At 44.2% G+C, this 25,600-nt stretch overlaps 1 long non-coding RNA gene across 2 annotated transcripts in view; it reads left to right on the forward strand.

The window, feature by feature from the left end:
• Positions 1 to 3,229: 3,229 nt before the first annotated feature.
• LOC138301920 (uncharacterized) overlaps positions 3,230 to 25,600 on the forward strand; it is a 136,744-nt gene continuing 114,373 nt past the window's right edge. For both annotated transcript variants that reach the window (XR_011205163.1, XR_011205164.1), the window contains exon 1: positions 3,230 to 3,399. This is a non-coding gene — a long non-coding RNA (uncharacterized lncRNA). The remainder of the gene's footprint in view (positions 3,400 to 25,600) is intronic.

Here is a 25,600-nt window from a genome sequence, read left to right on the forward strand (position 1 = left end):
TTAGGCACTACAATGTTGCTGGTAGTCTTCTTGCTACTTTGTTGAGGTTTTGCAGGATTCCTGGAGCATTCAGCAGTTGATCCTTGGCAGAAGTCGAAGAGAGAAGTGCAGAGGAACTCTTGTGTGCTCTTGCATTCGTTATCAGAAGAGAAACCCACAGGAGAGACCCTAAACATCCCTCAGAGGAGGATTGGCTACCTAACCAGGTACGAGCCTATCAGGAGGGGTCACTGACATCACCTGCTGGCACTGACCACTCAGAAGTCTCCATTGTGCCCTCACACCTCTGCATTCAAGATGGCAGAGGTCTGGGACACACTGGAGGAGCTCTGGGCACCACCCCTGGGGTGGGGATGGACATGGGAGTTGTCACTCCCCTTTCCTTTGTCCATTTGCATGCCAAAGCAGAGGCTGAGAGCTCCCTAAACCGGTGTAGACTGGTTTATGCAAGGAGGGCACCATCTGTGGCCTTCAAAGTATTCCCAGAGGCCAGGAGAGGCTACTCCTCTCAGGCCCTTAACACCTATTTCCAAAGGGAGAGGGTGTAACACCCTCTCTCAGAGGAAATCCTTTGTTCTGCCTTCCTGGGACTGGGCTGCCCAGACCCCAGGAGGGCAGAAACCTGTCTGAGGGTTGGCAGCAGCGGTAGCTGCAGAGAAAACCCCAGAGAATTAGTTTGGCAGTATTCGGGGTCCATACTGGAGCCCCGGGGATGCATGGGATTGGCACCCCAGTAACAGATTTAGCTTAGGGGGACAATTCCAGAATCTTAGATATGTTACCTGGCCATGTTCCGAGTTTCCATTTTGAAGCTGCACATAGGTATTGAACTATATGTAGTTCATGCGTTTAATGGTGTCCCCGCACTCACAAAGTCTGGGGAAATTGCCCTGAACAATGTGGAGACACCTTGGCTAGTGTCAGGGTGCCCTCACACTTAGTAACTTGGCACCTAACCTTCACCAAGTGAGGGTTAGACATATGGGTGACTTATATGTTACTTAAGTGCAGTGTAAAATGGCTGTGAAATAACGTGGATGTTATTTCACTCAGGCTGCAGTGGCAGTCGTGTGTAAGAATTGTCTGAGCTCCCTGTGGGTGGCAAAAGAAATGCTGCAGCCCATAGGGATGTCCTGGAACCCCAATACCCTGGGTACCTAGGTACCATATGCTAGGGAATCATAAGGGTGTCCCAGTGTGCCAATCAGAATTGGTGAAAATAGTCACGAGCCTGCAGTGACAATTTCAAAAGCAGAGAGAGCATAAACACTGAGGTTCTGGTTAGCAGAGCCTCAGTGATACAGTTAGGCACCACACAGGGAACATATATAGGCCACAACTATGAGCACTGGGGTCCTGGCTAGCAGGATCCCAGTGACACAGTCCAGAACAAACAAACACACAAGTAAAAATGGGGGTAACATGCCAGGCAAGATGGTACTTTCCTACACTCACAGACCCACTCAGACAGAAACGCATGCACTTAATCACAGATTCACTCAGAGACTCATGCATCCATTTACAGCCATTTACAGATCTACTCAGACACTCTCAAACACACTCACAGACCCACTCAGAGACCAGTGCACCCACTGACAGCCCCACTGAGGTAATCATACACACACATTCACAGACCAACTTAGACTCAGACACTGTATGTGGGGTTGGTTGAATATAGGGATTGGCCACATGCCATGCACAATTTTCACACCAATAATTTTGCTTCAAATGTTGCAGTGATATTATCAACAATGTTGTTTGAAATGGGGTCTTTGGTTGTCAGTCAGGTTACCCCCTGTCCAAGGAAGGACCCTCACTCTAGTCAGGGTAAAGGAGAATCACCCTTAGTTAACCCCCACTCACCCCCTTGGTAGCTTGGCACAAGCAGGCGGTCTTAACTTCAGAATCTATGTGTAAAGTATTTGTACCAACACACAGTTACTCAGTGAAAACACTACAAAATGGCATGGCACAGGTTTAGAAAAATAGCTAATATTTATCTAAACAAAACAAGACCACAATGACAAACATCCACCATACACAAGTCAAGTTATGAATTAAAAAGCAAAAAAGAGTCTTAAATCCTTAGAAAACAGTGCTAACGCTGTTAGTGTTAAAAAGTACCTGGGATGCATCAAAATAACACCGCACGGGTGAGTGTGTGTCTGAAAAGGCCAGCGATGAGTTGATTTTCATATATATTTGATATTCTTAGTCCCAGCTATTTGTCGGATAAAACTAAACCAAGTTGGCTCAGCTCACATAACCTGGGCTTCTATAAATGTGGCAGCTGTGCAATGTGCAGGTGGGCATGGCAGGCTAAAAAAGACTTCTATGGCATGGGTGGTAGGAAATATGACATAAAATCACATATTGACTGTAATACCAAGTATGTGGTATATATGCTTATTTGTAAATGCGACAAAATATATGTGGGCAGCACTATTCTCCCACTGAAAGTCAAAGTATCTGAACATTGGAGAGCAATAAGGCAGGAAGATGAAAGGTATCCCATAGCTTCTCATATGAAGATATGTGACGGACAGGGAACTTATAAGGAATTCAAGTTTTTTGGTTTTGACTATTGTGAACTCAACCCACGAGGTGGGAACAGGGAACTGGCTTTAAGGAGAAGGGAATCCACATGGATCATACGATTAGGAGCCGTAGAGTGAGGTTTAAACTCGGACTATGAGATTTAATATTTCCTTGGTGATAAATAGATGTTGTGCACACAAAAATCATTACTGAGATTTGAAATAGCCTTGTATGGTTGCTATTTTTGAGTATGTGAAAATTTCTGTTTTTGTGCAGTTCTTTACTAGTAATCTTGTTTAGGAATTAGATTGTGGGCCTCAGTATAAGAGATGAATAATTTTTGGTGAGAATGTGCCAGATAATTACTGTATGAAAGGTATTAAGAATTGGTGTGTATTTGCGATTTATGAACTTTAATACCCATTATTATTTAACTATTGGTGAAGATGTCATATAATTTGATTAGGATTGCGTCATGCAACTGTATTTCCTTTGGCCATACTTTGGGTCTCACAAATCGTATAGTTATATCTATCATTATTAGAATCAAGTTTTGGTATTATTGATTTGAGTGGGCTAACAAGTTTTACCAACACGATCAATTGGGATACGGTTTGCGTATATTGCCAAAATCGGCGAAATACTTTGTGACAAGATAGGTGGCTGATCTTTAGTGTTACGGAGTAGTCTTTTCTCCATTTCCTTTCTGTTCTAAGTAGGGACAATAGTCCTTTCGTTACTACGAGGAAACTGCAGCTTTTTGAAATGGCGCGGTGCGAACTTTCCCTTTCGGTAGGGCTATCCGGCACACTCGCGGGAAACCGCTATCGGACTCAATGTGGTTGTGAGGAATTTACACAGGTAAACGATGCAGTTGATTGAGGGTTGTTTGGTCTTGTTAGAAAATCAGTGTATACATGATGACTAATAATGGTTTTGTAACTGTGGGATACGCCGTCAAATACTTGCATGAGGCATCCCAGTATCCGATTTAACCGAGAAGCTAGGAGTGTTTGGTCAGGTGAGCATTATGGTTGACGGCAATTACTGCAGTAGTCATAAGTCCAAGACATGATATAGAAGGTTGTTAGTGGAAAATTCTTTTTACCTTAGGTCAGCGGATATAATCATTTTTTGGCTTTTGAATTTGAAATACGAACCAAATTTAGGATTGTATGGTACAGCGTTTAAGTTATTCATTAGGGGCACATAGACAATTTAGGGGGGAGGTAGCATGTTGGTTTTGCACCATATTTACAGCACGTTTGTGGTGAACTTTTTAGTATTTCTTTGAGCATGTTCTTTTGGGAAGTGTTGGGCTTTTCTACACTGATTGGAGTCAAAATAGTGGTGCTTTTTATATATTTATACATTAACAATAAGGCTGAGATGCATAATTAAAAATACCCTATTTAATATCGCATGCAGTAAGAGATGTTTCAGAGTAAGATTAGGCAATGTAAAGTATCATGGACACACTATTAACTAGAGCACGGTTCCCACCATGAGGCATGTACACTTGTGTTCACCAAGAAGGGTAGTATTGTAATTACATTATTTGAACTATATACTGACCTGTCATTTATGGGAATACTGTTGTATGAGGTCCTGCGGAAGTCTTGGGGTATTCCCCTGATGAAACACGTGTTGACAAACAAGTGGATGAACAAGTGGAATTTAAGAACATTCTTGAGAGTTGGAAATGTGATTTTCTTTCAAGGAACCATTGGAAATTGGATTTATCTTGTAAAAAGAACTTAATATGTGAATCTCATTTGGAATATGATTGTTTTCTTTTATGAACTTTTGAGACGTGACTAATCCATTTTGGAATAAATATTTCTTCACAACATGGAACAGATATACCATGGACTTTGTTTTGACTCATACTAATGTTATTTAATTATCTTTTTATATAAACGTGTGCCACTAAACAGTGTTGTATGTGGATTGTGATGTTATCAGCCTCCGTCAGCGGGTGTTGTGCGTTGTTTCTCCAGCCGCGTATGTTGATCTTCCAACTATGATGCAGGTGGAGTGTAGGTTTCAGCCGTGATGCCGGCGGAGCGCAGTTTCTCAGCCGCGTCTCGGAAGGTGCATCTAATTTTCCCTTCACAGCTGTCTGTGCGTGGATTTTCAGTGTTGGTCTGCCAGCTTCACCCTTCAAGAGCCCAGGAACTGGATAGGGTACCACTTGGCAGGGCAGGAATCTCAGCAGAAACACAAGCTGCTGCAGGGGGGAGTCTTTGATGGCCATGAGACTTCAACAACAGGAGGCAAGTTCAGGACAAGCCCTTGGAGATTTCTTCACAAGCAGGAATGCACATCAAAGTCCAATCTTTGTCCCCTTTCACAGGCAGAAGCAGCAACTGCAGGATAGCTCCACAAAGCACAGTCACAAGCAGGGCAGCACTTCTCAGCTCTTCGGCTCTTCTCCTTGGCAGAGGTTCCTTTTGGTGTCCAGAAGTTATCTAATTTCAGGGGTTTGGGCGCTCCTCTTATACCCATCTTGGCCTTTGAAGTACGCCTACTTCAAAGGAAAGTCTCTCTTGTTTGTGAGATCCTGCCTTGCCCAGGCCAGGCCCCAGACACACACCAGGGGGTCGTAGACTGCATTGTGTGAGGGCAGACACAGCCCTTTCAGGTGTGAGTGACCACTTCTCCCCTCCCTCCTAGCACAGATGGCTCATCAGGATATACTGGCTATACCACAACTCCCTTTGTGTCACTGTCTAGAGAGAGGTGCATACAGCGCAACTGTCAAACAAACCCAGACAAGGAATTCAGAAACAGGCAGAGTCACAGAATGGTTTAAGCAAGAAAATGCCTACTTTCTAAAAGTGGCATTTTCAAACACACAATCTCAAAACCAACTTTACTAAAAGATGTATTTTTAAATTGTGAGTTCAGGGACCTCAAACTCCACATGTCCATCTGCTCCCAAGGGAAATTTACACTTCAATTATATTTAAAGGTAGCCCCCATTTTAACCTATAAGAGAGATAGGCCTTGCAACAGTGAAAACCGAATTTGGCAGTATTTCACTGTCAGGACATATAAAACACATTAGTATATGTCCTCCCTTAAACATACACTGCACCCTGCCCATGAGGCTACCTAGGGCCTACCTTAGGGGTGTTTTACATGTAAGAAAGGGGAAGGTTTCGGCCTGGCAAGTGGGTACACTTGCCAAGTTGAATTGGCAGTTTAAAACTGCACACACAGACACTGCAGTGGTAGATCTGAGCCATGTTTACAGGGCTACTAGCATTTGATTTACAGGCCATGTGCACCTCTAGTGCACTGTACTAGGGACTTACCAGTAAGCAAAAATGCCAATCATGGAAATCCAATTACACATACATTTTACATAGGAGCACTTGCACTTTAGTACTGGATGGCAGTGCTAAAGTGCCCAGAGTAACAAAAACAGTCCAGCACACATCAACAACCTGGGAAACAGAGGCACAAAGTTAGCGGACGCCACGCCAAGGATGCCAAGTCTAACAGATGTCATAGAGAATGTGATGACTAATGTAATATGTGGGATAAGTACCAGTGCATGACGAGGGCGTGAGTTATAATTACTTCAGGGCACAAGTTAAAGTGTCTTGAGATAACTATTACAACTGATTATTTATGGTTCTCTGTGTGTAAAAATCTGAACCTACCTATAACTGCCCTGCAACCTTTGGTTTTTCAATTTATTTCTAAGGTTTAACTTCCCTGTAACCTTCATTTTTTTAGTTACTTTCCAGGTATTTTTAATGAAAAATAGTATTTAATTACCTAGCATTAATCCTACCACTGCCGCACACAGCCTTCAGCTGTGTACGGTTGCCATGCCCTAGAGCAAAAACCCTGCAGACACCCAAATCCTCGAATACACCCAACCCTACGCTCCCCACAGTCTTAGACCACACACTGTAGAGGTTGGCTGCAGGCCAGACGCTGCAGTTAATCCACTACATGCAGCCTCCCAACATGATGGGTCTCTGAGTGGGTGTTTGAGTGGCTGTATGGATGTGTGAGTGGGTGTGTTAGTGGTTGTGTGGGTGTGTAAGTGGGTGCGTGAGTGTGTGTGTGAGAGAGTGTGAGTGGCTGTATAAGTGGCAGTGGGTCTGTGAGAGGGTGTGTGAGTGGGTGTGTGAGTTGCTGTGTGGGTCAATGGGCGAGTGGGTGTTATTGGGTAGAGTGTGTGATCGGCACACCCCTGAAATGCAGTTTTTATGAACACGTTTACAAAAAATGTTACAGTGATAGATTTCATAACTGCTGTAATATCTTAAGTAGTTAGCAGTGCATGGCAAGAGCACAAGTAATAGTTACCTTAGGGCATGAGTTATAGTTACTTGAAATAAGTCTAACAGCTGAATTTTTTATGGTTTTGTATGATTAGAGTGACCCTAGTTAGTGACCTAACTGTAACGTTCCTGTAACCTTTGTTTTTTTAAGTGAATTACTATGTTTTCTTAGGTTCTTTTTCCTAACTGTAACACCACTGTAATGTTTATTTTTTAATGTAAAGTAATTTTAGTATACATTAATCCAACTCCATGCCGCATACAGCCGTGCAGGACTAGGGTTAGCCGCACACCTGTCCCATGGCCAGGCCCTGCAGCCTAGCCCCTATAACCACCCAACCCTGTACAATGCATGGCCTTTGGACATGCACGGTGGCCTTTGGCCTCGGGGCTTGACCTGCAGACCGGCCCTGTGGACAGCCCCCTTATAACCACACAACCCCGTTCAATGCACAGCCTTTGGCTGTTCATGACGGGGGTTGGTCGCAAGGCCTGGCCTGCGGCCAACCCCTTATAACCACCGAACCCCATGCCACGCATGGCCTTCAGCTGTGCCTGACGGAGACTGGCCCTGCGGTCAACCCCCTTTAAGCTCCCATTTAAGCTCCAAAATTGTTGGAGCACATGCAGATTCCCTTCTGGCCCATGGGCATATTATAATACTGTAGTCCTGGGGAGGTGGTGGTCCCTGGAGCTTTAAGAATCCTTAAGATATGGGCCTATGTGTCCTCCTATATTTTGTGAATGCCCCAGGAACATGGCCCACCTGTGGGCAAAATGAAAAGCATGCACAGAAAACTGTGTTTTCTTTTTTTTTAAATCCATCGTGAAACACATTAATATTTACAAATGTGCCTTTTTTTTTAATAAAAGGGATTTTAGTCCTGTGGGGTCTCAGGGCAACCCCTGGCCCGGCATTTTCATTTTCTTTTAAGACTCAGCCAATCAGATCTTTGCATGAGATTGGGATGATTCGCAAAACCTTTGCGCCTCTAGATATACACATTTGATTTTCTTTTAATTTCTCTTAAACTGCTGAACAGATTTACACCAAATAACAAGAAGCATAATCTGCGGTTCAAAACTCCTATGGGAATTACCATGGAAAAGACACTTTTTTACCCCCCTTTTTCTTGGCCCCCCACTTGATGGATCTCCCCAAAACGTTCCATGCACAACAAGAATCAGAGGCACACTTTGTTTTTGGAAAATGTTGTAACAATTCTTCAAACAGTGCCAAAGATATAGACAAGTCAAAAACACTTTTTCTATGGGAAGTAGGTCATTTATGTATGTGTTCCAAGATCCTTTTCCTTGTTTCACAGACTGTGCTTCCCATGAATTTAATAATGTATACAGTAAATCTACTTCTGCATGTTATACTTTGTTTGATCTGTTTGATTTTTCCTATTCCTGTGGAGTATGAATGAATTAATCTTTTATTGCATGATTATTTAAAATCATTACAACAGATTTAAATAGATTAAAAAGGGAAAAGAAAAATAAATGGCAAGAAACAACCTTCAAATGCCCAAGCTCTTAAGCAGCATACTCCCGCCTAACACCTGTAAGGGTGCACAATCATAACACCTTCTGTATAAATACAGCAAAATACAATAAAAACCCAAAAGAGAGTCCCACCCTGGGGTCCCCAAAACACAAGTTGGTACACAAAATGAGCACCCGTTATGCCTCCTTCTGAGGGCACCAACTAATTGTTCAACTGTAGACACAGTACCATATCCGACGTTCCCCAGGGCCATCTTAACTTTTTTTTTTTAAATAGATTTGCAAAGATACGTACCAAAGGCCGTACTTACGCCACACAATCTTAAAATCAACTTTACTAGAAGATGTATTTTTAAATTGTGAGCTCAGAGACCCCAAACTCTGCATGTCCATCCGCTCCCAAAGGGAATCTACACTTTAATCAGATTTAAAGGTAGCCCCCATGTTAACCTATGAGAGGGACAAGCCTTGCAACAGTGAAACACAAATTTAGCAATATTTCACTGTCAGGACACATAAAACACATTAATATATGTCCTACCTTAACCATACACTGCACCCTGCTCTTGGGGCTACCTAGAACCTACCTTAGGGGTATCTGACATGTAAGAAAAGGGAAGGTTTAGGCCTGGCAAGTGGGTACACTTACCAGGTCGAATTTACAGTTAAAACTGCACACACAGACACTGCAATGGCAGGTCTGAGACATGATTACAGAGCTACATATGTGGGTGGCACAAACAGTGTTGCAGGCCCACTATTAGCATTTGATTTACAGGCCCTGGCACTTCTAGTGCACTTTACTAGGGACTTACTAGTAAATCAAATATGCCAATCACGGATAAACCAATCACATACAATTTACACAGAGAGCATCTGCACTTTAGCACTGGTTAGCAATGGTAAAGTGCTCAGAGTTCAAAAGCCAACAGCAACAGGTCAGAAAAAAGTAACAGGCAGAAGGCAAAAAGATTGGGGATGACCCTGCATAAGCAAAAAAGTCCAACACATAACATAACATGAAGCACTAAATAAAAATGAAGTTCTTAAAATGATTCATCAGCAGAACAATTATCGTGCAGTCCAGGCCCTGTATTTACTCTGAATGCTGGTCTACTTCAAACCATGTGTTAAATCTAAGAAACCAGCATTGGCATCACTAAAAGTGTTGTTTTTTGGCTTCAGCAACGTGGTTCTATAGCAAACAACAATATTTTTTTACCAGAGAAAAATTAGTATTTCCGAAGCTGACTAGCATTGGCAAATAAAAGTGTAATGATGTTTAGGGACACCTGCATCCTCAAACATTCTCAAGTATGCATCATGACGCTAGAGGAGGCCTAGCTTGATGATTTAGGGGCAGATTTAAGAAAAGTGGTGCTACACCCAATGCAGCACCACTTTTCTTGTGCACCTTAGCGCCCCTCTACCCCCACCATGTGTGTGCCATATTTAAAATACAGCGCACCATGGCGCAGTGTAGGAGGCAAAAGCGTAAAAAATGCTATTATTGTACTGTTCAGGATTGGCGCCACAATTTTGGTGCTAACCCTTAACAGTACATAGGGGTCCATTGTGACCAATGGTGCGCCCCCTTTTAACACCTACTCTGAGCAGGAGCTGCAAATGCCTTCAAAATGGTGCAAAGAAATCTTTCAGATTCCTTTGCACTATTTTTTCACCCGCCCAATGGGGGATCACCCCCCTTGCATACATTATGCCTGGTGGCGGCATAATGTGGCGCAAAGGGTTACAAAGTTGCGCAACACATGCATTGCTGCACTTTGTAAATCTGGCTCTGCGATTTTGGCCTTTTTTGGCCACATTAACTGAAAAAAAATTACACTTAAGTCTGTGCCTCAATGTTTCAAGAAGGCAACCACTCATCTTGGAACAATAGAATCCAAAAAATAAAATATGCACAGAAGCATTTTTTTTTAGAAAGGAGCAGTGTGACATCATATTCCAGATGCTGGCCTTTGTTATGAAAGCTTTAAACAATAATTAAAATAAGGACAGGGTGGAGCAGGGGAATCAACATAGTGGCAGATATCAAGTAAACACTGCCAACGAGCAACAGGCAGGAAGGAGCAGTGTAGCAACAGGTAGGGGTATTATTAAAAAAATAAAAATAATAACAGGGCAGGGAAATTTGGGGAGGAATCGATGGATGAGCTACGGGGTGGGAATGTCACAGGGAGACAAATAGAGAAACACGTTCTCTCATGGAGAGATACAAGTAACATAAGAGGTAGTTACCTGTATCTAGGCTGTGTAAGGATACAAGTCATCCAAGCAGATAGATTACTCAGAAGGGGAGGTACAACACAAGAAGAAGGAACGCTATTGACGAAGAAGCAGTCACTTATACCTTATTTGCACAATTAACAAAAATCATTGCAATCACCACATAAAAAGAGTTAGAACGACGTAACACATCCAAATAGAAGTCATGTTTCTCTCTAATTTATGGAAAAAACAAATAAAACCATAATGACGTATTGAACACCTAGTAGAAATACTGTAATACATATAAGATCAACATTGAGCCAGTTCCTTGTGTGTTATACTAACTCAGGGGGAACTATGTGACAAACAGACCTCCAGAAAGCCGCTGGGTTGATTACTCGTATAAAAAAGGGCTGTTATAATATGATTTGTCCAGTCCAGAGATTAGCTGATAGGAGTTCAGTTGGAAGAAGGGCTGTGTCCATTTCTTGTGTAACAGAAGCTGACAGTGTTCAAGTTGGACACAAGCTGATGTCTTGGTCAACCATCTTGGTTGTTTGTTGCATCTTTTAAGAGGTGTTCAGCTGTTAAAATAAATGTAGCCAAGCAAGCCATGTGTTATGGTGTCAACCCTTTAAGAAAAAACAAAATTGCTTGCCAGCACAATATAATACCATTGGAGTTAAGGATATTTTTAAGATAAAACTTCGACCAAGGTAGCAGGTCGGGGCAAATACATAGAATATGTAGGTAGTCTTCCCAGTGATATGAGCAAAGCCTGCATCTCCGGCTGTTTGAGGATGGGAACCATGTTGGAACTGCATCCAATGAAGGTAGTGGACCAAGTCTGGCGTGCAGCACCTTTATTTTTAGAGTATTTTTTAATATTTCTGCCATATATGGCTGTGCTATTGGAGCCTAATTCAAATTTGAATGTCCAATTTGTCTGCATTGAAGATCGTTGCGTCTGTTATGGCTGTTAGTGTTTTGTTTAAGGCATCCCATCCTGTCAGGAGCTGAGCGTCCTTTGTGTCAGTAAGTCTGTGGTTCTGTGCTGTTTCGAGTGCCTGTGACCTATAGGTAAAGGACTGATTTTTGCTCTTTTCTGCAGGCGTTGGGTGGGCAACCACTTCCTCTGTGCAATGCTCCTCTTCTTTGTTGAAGACCTCCTCTAATTCCTCCTGTGTGAGAGAGACCTCCCATGGGGCTGGTCGAATTCTTCATTGAGATTGCTGATTCTAAGGCCAACTTGTCCAGGCTTCCTTTAGAGCTTCCTTCTTTGCAATGGTCCTTAGAAATGAGGTCTTTGGATGGTATGCCTCTACCTTTTATCACTATTATTGAAGATAAGGGGACTTGCGACTTTTGCAGTTGGGTTGCATGCTCAATTAAATTACATTGGGCTATTTGACCAGATGGAGCACTTGTTGCCAACAGTTCCGGCATGGATTCTTGTGCTCTTTACTTGGTGGAGCATCCTCCCATAAAGTGCCCAGGGTGATTGCACTGTCGCTGAAAGATCTCCAGTTGGGCTGTGGTCTTGAACCTGTCTCTCCAAGGATAGTTTTGCAATTGACATTTTTCCCAGTGGTGTGATGTACTCATTGTTGCCTTTGCACCCTGTGCTTACATTTCAGCCTCATCCTTGTGTTAGTTTATGATCTCTTGAGGTAAACTCCTTTGACTCTTTGGACTACTTTGTCTCCTTTATCTAATGAGGTGCTGCTTGTGTCATGGTTGACCACTCTATTTATGCACCACTGCATGTGGTGGGTGTCCTGTCCCAGCAAGCGTTTGGCTAGTGTTGTGCAGTGGGCCTGTAGAGTACCCAGGTGGGTAGGGCAGTTAATGGCCCTTGCACTCAATCCTGCCCTCCTCTTGTGATAACAGGGTTCATGCTCTTGTCTGTCACTGTCTACCCCTCTGCTCCGCTGCATATGGCTTGTTGGTGCTGCTATTTAGATTAAGTGCCAGACTCGTGACCAACAACTGCTGCTGTTTAGACAAAACAAAAAGGAGCCAATGGCGAGCGGGTCTCACTAGATGTCTCACAAGCCGCACCCTGTCCTGGCTGGACTGCTTCTGTGGGGGACTGGATTGCCCTCTTTGCAGCAGCTGACTGTGGCTGCAGTGCTTGCGCTGTTGTTGCCGCTTGCTGTTTGTGTGGTGTGGTGTGGTGCTGCACAGGTACCTGATTCCTGGTTTTTGTATTGTCTTGTCTGTCGGCTGCGACACACCCCTCGAAACGTGCTGATGACCTGTTAGTGGCGAATGGGGCCTTGCTGCTTCAGGGTCTCGCTGCTCTGTGAGAGGTGAGGGGCGCTTTACCCAGTTTAAATAAGCACCCTGAGAAGTGCCGTTGTTGTATAAAGAAAGGGGCCAGTGGTGAGTGGGTCTCACCGGAGGCCCCCACAAGCCGCACCCAGTCCTGGCTCAGCTGCTTCTGTGGGGGATCGGGACGCAAAGTCAGTAGCAGCCACCTACAGCTGTCCTGCTCACGTTTCCTTGTCCTACCTTGTCCTGTGTTACCTGACTAGTCTGCCAGCGTGCCTATTTGGGCCCCCTTATTGTTCTTCAGTGCGCAGGTCATGCAGTTCCGAGGTGGCCTGGGTGGGGGAATGGGAGTTAGTAAGCAATATTGTCTCCACTATCATGGACCTCAAAAAAGTATTTCAAAGAGGACTCAGTTACGCCCTCCTACCATAGCTGCCCTGTCATAGACTCCAGGCCATGCGATTACACTGACCTCGTAAACAGAAAGGGGACCCTCTTAGGAGACTCAGGACATCATGGCCGTCTTAGCCCTGTCTATCCCTATATTCTCAATGAAGCATAATGTTAGAAATGTGGTATTTGGTTGACAGTCAGGTTACCCCCTGTTCAAGGACCCTCACTCTAGTCAGGGTAAATGAGAATCACCCTCAGCTAACCCCTGCTTACCCTCTTGGTAGCTTGGCAGAGCAGTAGGCTTAACTTCAGAGTGCTAGGTGTAAAGTATTTGTACCAACACACACAGTAACTTAATGAAAACACTACAAAATGACACAACACCAGTTTATAAAAATAGGAAATATTTATCTAAACAAAACAAGACCAAAACGACAACAATTTGACATACACAAGTCAAGTTATGAATTTTTGAAGATTAAACTCAAAAATAGCACTTAAAAACACAAAATGCTTCAATGAGGTGTTACCACGGCGTCGTGACGGAGTTGATCCCAACAAGCCGACACCAGGGGTGCTGGACACTGAGTCGCGTAGACCCCCAAGTACAGTACCTTTGGTGAAGAGTGAAAACAAGTTGATGCGCAAAGCCGGGGATCGTGGCGTCTGTGTGAAATGTTGAATGTGCGCACTTCAATTGCGTCGGTCACGACGTGGTGCGGCAACTTCCACGGAGTCGCAGACTTCAATGGGGCTGCAGCAGCGTCGGGCCTGCGAAGGTCGTCGCGTTCCAGCGAAGATCACGGAGTCAGTCACAGGCGGCATCACAGGATTCAGCAGCCGCGTCGGTCCAAAGTCGATTTCCTTGGATTTCCACCAGCTTCCTTTTCAAGGGCCCAGGGACTGGATAGGGCACCACTTGTCAGGGCAGGAGTCTCTCCAGAGACTCCAGGTGCTGGCAGATAGAAGTCTTTGCTGTCCCTGAGACTTCAAACAACAGGAGGCTAGCTCTAAATCAAGCTCCTGGAGATTTCTTCACAAGATGGAAGGCACACAAAGTCCAGTCTTTGCCCTCTTACTCTGGCAGAAGCAGCAACTGCAGGATACCTCCACAAAGCACAGTCACAGACAGGGAAGCTCTTCTTCCTCAGCTCTTCAGCTCTTCTCCAGGCAGAGGGTCCTCTTAATTCCAGAAGTGTTCTAAAGTCTGTGGTTTTGGGTGCCCTTCTTATACCCAATGTATCCTTTGAAGTAGGCCTACTTCAAAGTAAAGGCTCTTTTGAATGTGAAATCCTGCCTTGCCCAGGCCAGGCCCCAGACACTCACCAGGGGGTCGGAGACTGCATTGTGTGAGGACAGGCACAGCCCTTTCAGGTGTAAGTGACCACTCCTCCCCGCCCTCCTAGCACAGATGGCTCATCAGGAAATGCAGACTACACCCCAGCTCTCTTTGTGTCACTGTCTAATGTGAGGTGCAACCAGCCCAACTGTCAAACTGACCCAGACAGGGAATACACAAACAGGCAGAGTCACAGAAATGGTATAAGCAAGAAAATGCTCACTTTATAAAAGTGGCATTTTCAAACACACAATCTTAAAATCAACTTTACTAGAAGATGTATTTTTAAATTGTGTGCTCAGAGACCCCAAACTCCGCATGTCCATCCGCTCCCAAAGGGAATCTACACTTTAATCAGATTTAAAGGTAGCACCCATGTTAACCTATGAGAGGGACAAGCCTTGCAACAGTGAAACACAAATTTAGCAATATTTCACTGTCAGGACACATAAAACACATTAATATATGTCCTACCTTAACTATACACTGCACCCTGCTCTTGGGGCTACCTAGAGCCTACCTTAGGGGTATCTGACAGATACCCCTAAGGGGCAGGCCCACTATTAGCATTTGATTTACAGGCCCTGGCACTTCTAGTGCACTTTACTAGGGACTTACTAGTAAATCAAATATGCCAATCACGGATAAACCAATCACATACAATTTACACAGAGAGCATATGCACTTTAGCACTGGTTAGCAATGGTAAAGTGCTCAGAGTTCAAAAGCCAACAGCAACAGGTCAGAAAAAAGTAACAGGCAGGAGGCAAAAAGATTGGGGATGACCCTGCATAAGCAAAAAAGTCCAACACATAACATAACATGAAGCACTAAATAAAAATGAAGGGCCATATTTATACTTTTTGACGCAAAACTGCGCTAACGCAGTTTTGCGTCAAAAAAATTAGTGCCGGCTAACGCCATTTTGAAGCGCCGTGCGGGCGTCAAATTTATACTTTGACGTACGGCGGCGCAACCAACAGGTGGGAGTCATTATTTCGTGACGCCCACAGCGGCGTTCCAACGTAAAGGAAACCAACGTTAAGGCGACGCACATCACTGTGGGTCGGTTTACGACAGCGCAATCCGGAAAGCGCTGTTTTTTTTCACACTATTGCGTCAAAATTTTGCGCGAAAACTGCCCTTTCAGCAGAGGAGAGCCAAAATGGATCCCAGATGCCACTACAGACCCCAGGAGGATGACAGCAGACCAGGAACCAGCCAGGAGGATCCATACAGGAACCAGGACATGTTTAGAAAAAAAAGAAAGTGTTGCTTCAGTGAAGAGGAGCAGGAAATCCTGGTGAAAGAGGTGACGGAACACCAGCACCAACTTTTCATCTCGTCTAAATTGCCACTCAGTAGGAGAGAGGCCATATGGAAACAAATAGTGGACAAGATCAACAGTGTGGCTGAAGAACGCCGCACAGTCACTGAGTGTAAGAAACGCTGGCATGACTGCAAACGTAGGACAAAAGAGAAAATGGCCAGGAACAGGAAGGCAGCAATGCAGACTGGAGGGGGGAGTCCAGCACAACAGGAGGCCCTGGACCACATGGAGGAGATTGTCGCAGCCGTCATCCCTGAGGAGATCGTCACAGGGATTCAAGGACAGGACAGCGCAGACTATCACGACACAAGGCACATGCAGGGTAAGTTGCATGGGGAATTAATATGCTATAATGTTGACTGTAACAGGGGGGGAAATACCTACTACACAATGCATGTAAGACTGCACATATAAGAACTGGCATGGGTAAAGGGGCACGGCAGGGGGGCATGGCTAGCACTGACTGAAGCTGGGGCACGACAAAATACAGCAACAACAACAGTCCCTTGGGGACATCCTGTAAGTACAACTATAGAGCCAAGGGAAAGCAGCGACAGGTGGGAAGGCCACTACCTCAAACTCACATCCAGGCACTTGTCTTGCAAAATCTATCCTACATCAACTAGGTCCCTATCAGTAATCCAGTAGCCAAAAAAACAACTGCAATGTAACTGCCACAACAGTTGACAATAACACCTCTCATCTCTGTGCAGCTATAGTAGCAAATGGCAGGAACCTCCCCATGGAACATACATACCCAAATTAGGGGGTGAGGATGACATCCGCAACTATTAATAGAAATAAGACAAAGGCACCAGTACACTCAAATGCCGAATGTCCATACCTGACACATACATAAGCCAAAGTAAACAGCAATAGGAGCCACACAGCACTAACGACACACACATGCTGCATACGTCAGGGTCCCTCACGTGCCTGGCTAACAAGGCTACATCACTAATGTCATACTGCTCAGACAACACCTGAGGAGGGGACACAGGCAACTGGTCACTGAAACACACCTGCAAAGTCTGACAACCAAATAGGACCTTCATACGATAAACAGGCCAATCCAATTAAACACACATGACCCAACATCATCTTCAAACATCAACAATGTTTACATCCATACCACATCCTAACATTGACATGCATAGGTAATGCCACGTCACATGTACAGTGCAGGCAATGTGAATAAAAAGTGTATGGGGCAGGTCCTGAGAGGCAAGTGTGCTGCCAGGGCATTCACAACACCCACAGTCAGTCAAAGTGTATTGTGGCAAGTGTAACGTATACTTTGCGCATTAGCCTCAGGCCGTAGGCCTTTGTGCACCTTACCCTGAATGTACTTTTACTCATTTGCTCACATCTAAGAGCCTCAGAGCACTTTGCACTAAATGCTTCTTATTGGCCTTCCTATCAGTTAATTTAGCAAATAGCCAGTCCTAGGGTGTTGTTAATTAGTCAAATCACACTGTTTTGCCTACTTCTGCACTGGAGTTTGCCAGAACATATTCACTCTGTGCCCTAGTCAAGGATACAGTCTGGTACTTTGCTGTTAGATGTGGTAGGGGTTAAGATTTGGCAGTCCTGCGTAGGGAAACTTTGTCATCACGATGACATATGACTTATAAAATCACTTCCTTGTCCCAAGACACGCAAGAGGGAGTTTCCAAACAGAGAAACACAACTAGACGCTGCCTGCCTTGCTGATGATGCACAACCAGATCACAGGCCATTCCTCTGATATGAGGGATGATGTCTCCCCAGTGATTCAGACAGGCAAGCTCCAAACTTAACATGCTGTGCTATAAATAGAACAAGCAGAGGGAGAGTAGAAACAGTTAGGCACCATGATAGCTGTGTACTAATGTATTACTCTCCTGCGGACTATTTCAATTCTAACAGTTTGTATTGTTTGGGTTATTGTGGCTCACACCTAAATATCAAAAAGTCAGTTGTACAATGAAACCTCATATTAAACAAATACTGTCTTTGTCATTTGTGTATGGGAACATACCGGAAAAGAGAGAATTGTGTAGGATCTGAGTGACCACCACTTCCCTGAGAAGTTCCAAAGATGTCATGCGCTCTGATGTCTAAACATTCCTTTGCTGTGGGAGACCAGAGGCACTGCTACTTAGTCAGAGCAAAAAGAAATATCAGGGTGACAGAGTTATTTACAAGTGGGTCAGACTTAGTCCCCCACACCATTAGCTATCCTGCTGCCTAGAAAGCCAGTAATCTCATGTAGGATAATGAGAGCTCACCCAACAAAATGTCCCTCCATAACAATAGTTAAACACGGAGGGAGGAGTAGGACAAAAACATGCCTATTCCTAAATAATTACAAAGCAACAGCTAGAGGCGATCAGGCAGACAAGTCTGATAGCTCCATATCATACATATGACACACAGGTGGGCCATAGGCCTACAACAATGCCCTATGACGGACAGCAGATACCAAGACAAACACAGAGCACAAAGTTAAGGCATCCAAAGGCTTGTATCTTAGTGCAAAATTGTCACAACACAGACACACTAATTGTACCCTGTTTCATTGCAGAGGAACATGGATCTCCTGCCGATATGCCTGTCCCTGAGTTCCCTGATGACATGGATGACGAGCCCATAAACATCCCACAGAAGACCATTCAAATGGTCCTTGAAAGCCTCCAAACCCCACCTTCAGTCACAAGGAGGAGCACAGAAGAAGCAGCCACCACAGGAGAACCACCCGCCACCCCAATTGTAAGACCTGCCAGCTCCAACACAGCTGAGGACTCTGACGACACTGGCACCAGCTTCGAAAGAACCGTCGTTGGGGCACAGCGGGAGCTGGCCAAGGAGGTGCGGGTGGGGATGCAAACTATGGCAGCCAGCCTTGAGGGGGTGCGTTCGTGCATGATGTCTACTGCTGATCAGGCAGCTGCTATGCAAAGCCGAACATCGCTCTTGCAGGAACTTGTCAAAACACAGAAGGAAATCTGCACAGCTGTCATCCAGTTGACACTACAACTGCAATCCAGTCAACGTGTGCACGAATGCAACATAGAACCCCTCAGGGCCGACCTGGCTGCCTACCATCGTGATGTGGCTGCCATTCTCAAAAACCAGCAGGCCCTCCTTGCTGCAGTACTGCCCTTCATAACTCCACAGGGAGCAGCCCCCGGGATGTCTGCCTCCATGTCTTCTAACACTGAGGTGTGTGTTGCCCCTTCACAACCAACAACAACAAGGACACACCAGGCAACACACACATCCAAGAGTACCCGGAAGCCCTAGTCCCTGCACCATGGCCTACTTTGACCAAGGTCCTACGTTTTGTCAAATGCCAGTCTCACTACAACTACACTCAATGACTGTTCAGCAATTCACTGTATGACTTGTCCCCATTGCCAGTGAATGTCTCTCTCCTACTATTTGCTAATTCCTGTCCCTCTGCACTGTCTGTGACATCACCCCAGCATGTCAGTAGCATCATCCACACCCCTTCTGTAGGATCACCATGTAAGAATGCACCAGAACGGACTCATCAAATATGGTGAATGGACATTTTGCACTACACCACCTATAAATAAATAGCACTTGCACACCTATTGTGTCTCTGTGTTATTTCACACTTCAACTGTGCAGTACCTAACTCCAAAGTGGCTGTGTGGCAACCATGTAGATTCTCTATACTACTGTCCTGATTTCATGTATACTGAAACATCTGTGCAGTGGCCAGGATTGCATCATAGCCTTAACATACTGAGGAAAATAACTGATGAAGGGACTAACCACACACAATCCTGCTGTGTTGGACAGAATGATGCACCATCTATCGCTATTCTAGATAACAAATGGTGGTTGAGAAATGTAGGCACCATGCAATACTTAAATAAGAATTAATGCCGCATAATGTAAGGAATCATGAACAAATTACACTGCATCAATCACCCTTACGGAGTATACTTCCATGAAGGGAAGTCATGCTGAATCAGTACACACATGATGTAGGTCAGCAATGAAAGGGACAAGACAAGAGTGTGAACAACTCCTCATCTACAAAGATCTCCCTGAACTTCACACTGCTGTCCGACCTATCAATTTACCCACAATAACAAGTCTGGAAGCACTCTTTGTGAAGTAGGATACATACCAACACAAAACCTTGGTGAACAATGCACACTACCAATGGTGGGTCTCCCAAATGGTGGATACTTAACAAGTTAGCACACGGGTAGCTGGCATGTGAAACCTCAGTTTCCTGGGGATGGCGAGCATAGGACACAAATGTCATACTAAAACATTCTGTTACACTGATGTCAAGGCCATGATAATGTAGCACCTAACGCATCATGTAAAGGGTTAACTATATATTTATTTCAATCGAGTAATACAAGAGGCAACTAAGGGAAAGGTAAACCTACACTAATCTAACCTGACTACTACTAACCCACAACTGTCCCTAACTAACCTAAGCTAAACTTACTCTACACATGTAACGAAACGATCTAAACATCAACCCCCCACCCACCATTATGAGACAGGACACATGCAGGACAACACTTACTAACCTACACACATACTATACTATCCTAAACAAACATATATATATATATTTTTTTTTTTTGTTAAAACAGGAATCCCAACATTGCCCCCCACCCACCCACCCACCCAAAAAAATAAGATAGAAAGAATAAGGACCCCCCACCCTCTTCCCTAACACTAACTAAGCTAATTACCTATACTTATCCTAATACTAATCCCCAAAACCCAACTAACAGAAGAAAATAGGAAAGAGGTGAGAGGGGAGGGGTAAAAGTTCTAGAGGGCAAAAGTGCTACAGGTTTGCCCTTCGTAGTGTGCGTCTGATGGAGCGGACCCTCTTTTTAATGTAGCTCATGTCCTCCCTCAGGTCGTCCACCTTCTTTACCAACTTGTCAATTTTTCTGGTCAATGCCAGGAAGGCAGCTGGGTCCACAGGAGGGTCTGAGCTGGTTTGTGTGCCGGCGGAGGTTGACGTTGTGGCAGGAGTTGGTTGGCCATGGGACAGTCCTGCTACCACAACATGGCTGGGTCCAGGTCTGGAGGAAGATGCAGGGTCCATTGTTGCAAACGTTGCTGGGGCCACTTGGGCAGACCTGGTGGATGTGGTGTTGGTGGTTGTTGGTGGCAATGTAGGGGGAGCCTGTGGTGTGGCCCACCACACCCCGGAGGCCCGATCGGAATGGTACTTGCGGGCCATCCTCCGGTACCCACACTGCACCTGCAGGATGTGCCTGTATCTCATGGCACGGCGCTCAAAATGGTGGCGATCTGCAGCACTCATGTTTGCAGCTGTGAAGCCAAAAGGCAAATATTTACCTTTGGAATTGCATTGGGTGGAATAGCACAATGGGTTATTTGTAAATTACTAGAAATTTATTGTTTGCAGCAATTGTCACAACATAGTTCACGGAAAGGCTCAGAGGAAGTACATGTGAAGCATGCATACATTAGGGCATATCACACCTAGCATATCCATGTCTCTACATGATGGATGACATCACCCTAAACTACTTTTCCAAATCATACCTAAGGCATCTGACATTATGGCTGCACCTCTTCCGCATACTGACTTCACTACATATGTCACTCTATGTGATAACAATCACACTCCTCACTCAATGCCATTTGTAATTAGTTGTGTGCTAAGATTGAACCCATGGGCCATAACCAAATGTCTACACTAGGGGCCAGATGTAGGAAGATGGAAAATAGCGACTAGCAATTTGCAATGCAGAACAGTGTCTCTGACACCGTCTGCGAGTCGCTATGGGGTCGCTAAGACCCACCCCATTAACCTCAATGAGGTGGGTTCCAAGTTGCGCCACCTTAGCGACTATGTGCACTCACGGGGATGGAGGCCTGCTGGGAACAGCAGACCTCCCTGGCCGTGACTGCTTTTAAATAAAGCAGGTTATTTTTCCACAAGTGTAGGCCGTTTACCTGAAAGGAAAATGAGCTGCACTTAGAAAAAAATTACAACAACTTCAATCTTGGATCATTTCAGGGCAGTTAGTGGTCCCTTGGACCACTGGCTGTTTTGTACAGGATTATTTAGGTCCACTCACAAAGGTGAAGGGTTCCTATGGGGACCCCTTCCAGTTAGCAAGTGGGTTACCATCCACTTCAAGTGGATGATAACTGCGACTCACTTTGCAACCACGTACTCGGTTGCAAATGGAATTGCATACCACTGTGAGTTGCTAATAGGACGGGGAAACCCCTTCCTATTTGGGATTTGGAAAAGCATTTTGCAAATATGTTCATAATCACTAAATACATTTCGGAATAGGAAACAGACGTTTGCAACTCCGAAACAGAAATTTATGCCATTTGCAACTTGTAAACAGTTTGCTACATCTGGCCCTAGGTTCTAACTCAAGTCACAAAAGGTGGCAAGTACGTGTAACATACTGGTTGCTACAGTCCTAGGTACCCTGTTTCACATTAACATGCCAGTCTTTGAGGGTGGTGTGGGAAGAACAACCAACAATCCCATGTTCAATGCACACCCAGGAGTGTCTAGAAGTTCAACAAGTATGTGCCTTCACACACAACACCTATGAATGGCTAGCAACACGTTGGAGTCAGCCAAACATTGTCACATCCAAGGTCCACACATGTCAAAATGATATGACTTAGGCCAACATGACATACTATCAGTGAGGCATGTTTTACAACACACACAGAGGAGCTAGAACACCCATTCTCATGAGTCGACAGAACACCTAGGCCATTGCACTCAAGTCACACACCCTTCTAGTTCACCTTGTGGAAGTACATGCCCCTGGAAGATCCAACCTAGAGTGTACACAGTCCATCCTCAACTAGGAAGAAGCACTTGTCATCAAAGCCATTTGCCTAAGCTATATGGGAGACTGTCAGTCTGATAGGCAGACTCAGTTCATGCCAAGTCCCCGACCAAGTCTTACATTGACCAGTGTATTCCAAATGAGTCATCCCATTCCCCATTGCGGCCCAACTGGAATGACCTACAGCCCCTAAATCTGAGAGATGGCTAGGTATTGCTTTACAGAAACAGAAGTCCTATTTGATATCACACTATAGCAACAATGCCAATGAACGGCCAGCGCATCAAATCATGAATTCTATTGAACACACAATAGTCCATCATGCATCAATACCAAATGATGAAAATAGCACTCAGGCCACACTCACTGTAGGTATCGGGGTCCTCAAAATGTGCCACCTCTCCCACGGTGTACGGGGCTGGTCCACCTGTAAAGCATGAAAGGAAGAATATACTCAGACTGGGTGAACTAACAAATAATTTCAGTTAGAATGACACTGTGTGAATATGACATGGTAATGATACACTTTCCCACATGCTCATACTGCATGGATGACTTTGTATTCAACATTAACATTGGAGGAGTCTCCTGCTACAGTTACACACCCTACTACACACATGCAGTGGCCAGGACAGTCAGGTGTCGTCCAAGTTACCCCTCCATTAATATGCCCCAACAATAATGTTATCCATACATCTCAGCATGTGCATCCCAGAGAGACATCCAAAAACTGGTTCCATGAGGACTGCATGACCACTCGCAATCAAACAGGCTAGGTGGACAGGTTCAACACACAGCAACCACACACACATGTGACATATGTGTGGACAACATATCTAACTTCATGTGACGTGAAGGCAACACACATGTATAGCATCATCATGGGTTTCTAATTTTCTGTCTAGCTATGGCGTCTACATATGTAGGTATGTTGTTTCTACATGACTTACTCACTGGCCAATATGACCTGTGGCGTACAAATAGAGCCGTTAACGTGTTGCTTGTCTGACACAAATGCAACACTACATTACATACAGCTACAAGCATCTGGTATGTGTTGAAAAAATGAGCCATCTGACTGCTAGCATTGGTCTTCATACACAATGTGCAACAAATACACATTAGGGCACATATGTATACCTTTGTAACGCAGCATTTGTATCATTTTGTCACGCAGAGACGGGGCATACTAGCAAAAGACAGATATATTTTGTAAGTTGCTGCTGTTTTTGCGTGAAAATGTGGTGCAAAAATGGGGATATAAATGTATAAGTCAGCTACTTATCTAGCAGATTGGGTAACAATCATCACATGTCCCCACACAGATTTCTATTATTCCCATGTAATTTATTTGTGCTTACCAACATGGCCACCAATCCTGATTCCCAGGTGGTCCAGCAGGTCCTGTTCCCTGGTTATCAGATCTGCCCAGCGGTGCTTCAATTGATGGACATTGCGCATGCTGCCATACACCCGGACCAGGTGATGGCGCACCTTCCCCCACCGGATTTTCCTTGCCTCCGTGTGATACCCCTGTATCACACGGCCCCCAGCCTCCAGCATCAGTGGGAGGAAATGGCAAACTAGCCATATGAATCCCCCCAATTCATCCTCACCCATCCTGGACAGGCGAGGCCTACCTGACATATTGACAGCAAGAAAAATAGACAAATGAAATAATAAAGTAAAAGTGGGAAATGGGGAAAGGTAGAGGTGTGAAGGAAAAAGAAAAAGGAGAAAAATAGCCCAACTAACCCCAAAAACTATGCTACCCACAACAGACTCCCACAGACAATACAAACAAAAACAGGAATAGACAAAACTAGACTAAACCGACTGAGACAATGTTATGCAACAAGAATAGAATCACAAAAAGACAAAATACAAGGTACACAGGACACAAAAGCAGTTAACCACAGGACAACACCTTTCACACAACCACACAGTCTAGATAAATCTGAGACTGCAAAGTGAAAGTGAAAGTTAACTCCCAGTACAGATTTTGTAAACAGGATATCCTATTACATCACTTCCTGCAGAAAATGGCCGCAGTTTTTATTTTCCCGTTATGCGTCATATTTTCACGCATACACAATTGTGCGTCATTTTTTTTTGACGCATAACATTGCACATGATGTACAGTCAAAAAATATGCTATGAATATTAAAAATTTAATAATGTAAATGAGATGTCCAACATATTGTCCATGTTGCGTCAAATTTACCACGCATACATCATGGGCGTCATATTTTTTCCACGTACAGGTGTGCACATGGTGCTGAGTCAAAAAATATGATATGAATATTAATAATTTATTAATGTAAATGAGATGTCCAACATATTGTCCATGTTGCGTCAAATTTACCACGCATACATCATGGGCGTCATATTTTTTTCACGTACAGGTGTGCACATGCTGCTGAGTCAAAAAATATGATATGAATATTAATAATTTATTAATGTAAATGAGATGTCCAACATATTGTCCATGTTGCGTCAAATTTACCACGCATACATCATGGGCGTCATATTTTTTTCACGTACAAGTGTGCACATGATGCTGAGTCAAAAAATATGATATGAATATTAATAATTTATTAATGTAAATGAGATGTCCAACATATTGTCCATGTTGCGTCAAATTTACCACGCATACATCATGGGCGTCATATTTTTTTCACGTACAGGTGTGCACATGATGCTGAGTCAAAAATATATATGATGTAAATTATAATTTGATGGCTAAAAATGAGAAATTTTTGGATAAATTTATATTTGACTCTGCATTCTGTGCACTCATGTACGTGACCAAATTATGACGCCCAAACTGTATACGTAG

The sequence above is a fragment of the Pleurodeles waltl genome, chromosome 6 (genome assembly GCF_031143425.1).
Source record: "Pleurodeles waltl isolate 20211129_DDA chromosome 6, aPleWal1.hap1.20221129, whole genome shotgun sequence".
NCBI classification, from domain to species: Eukaryota; Metazoa; Chordata; class Amphibia; order Caudata; family Salamandridae; genus Pleurodeles; species Pleurodeles waltl.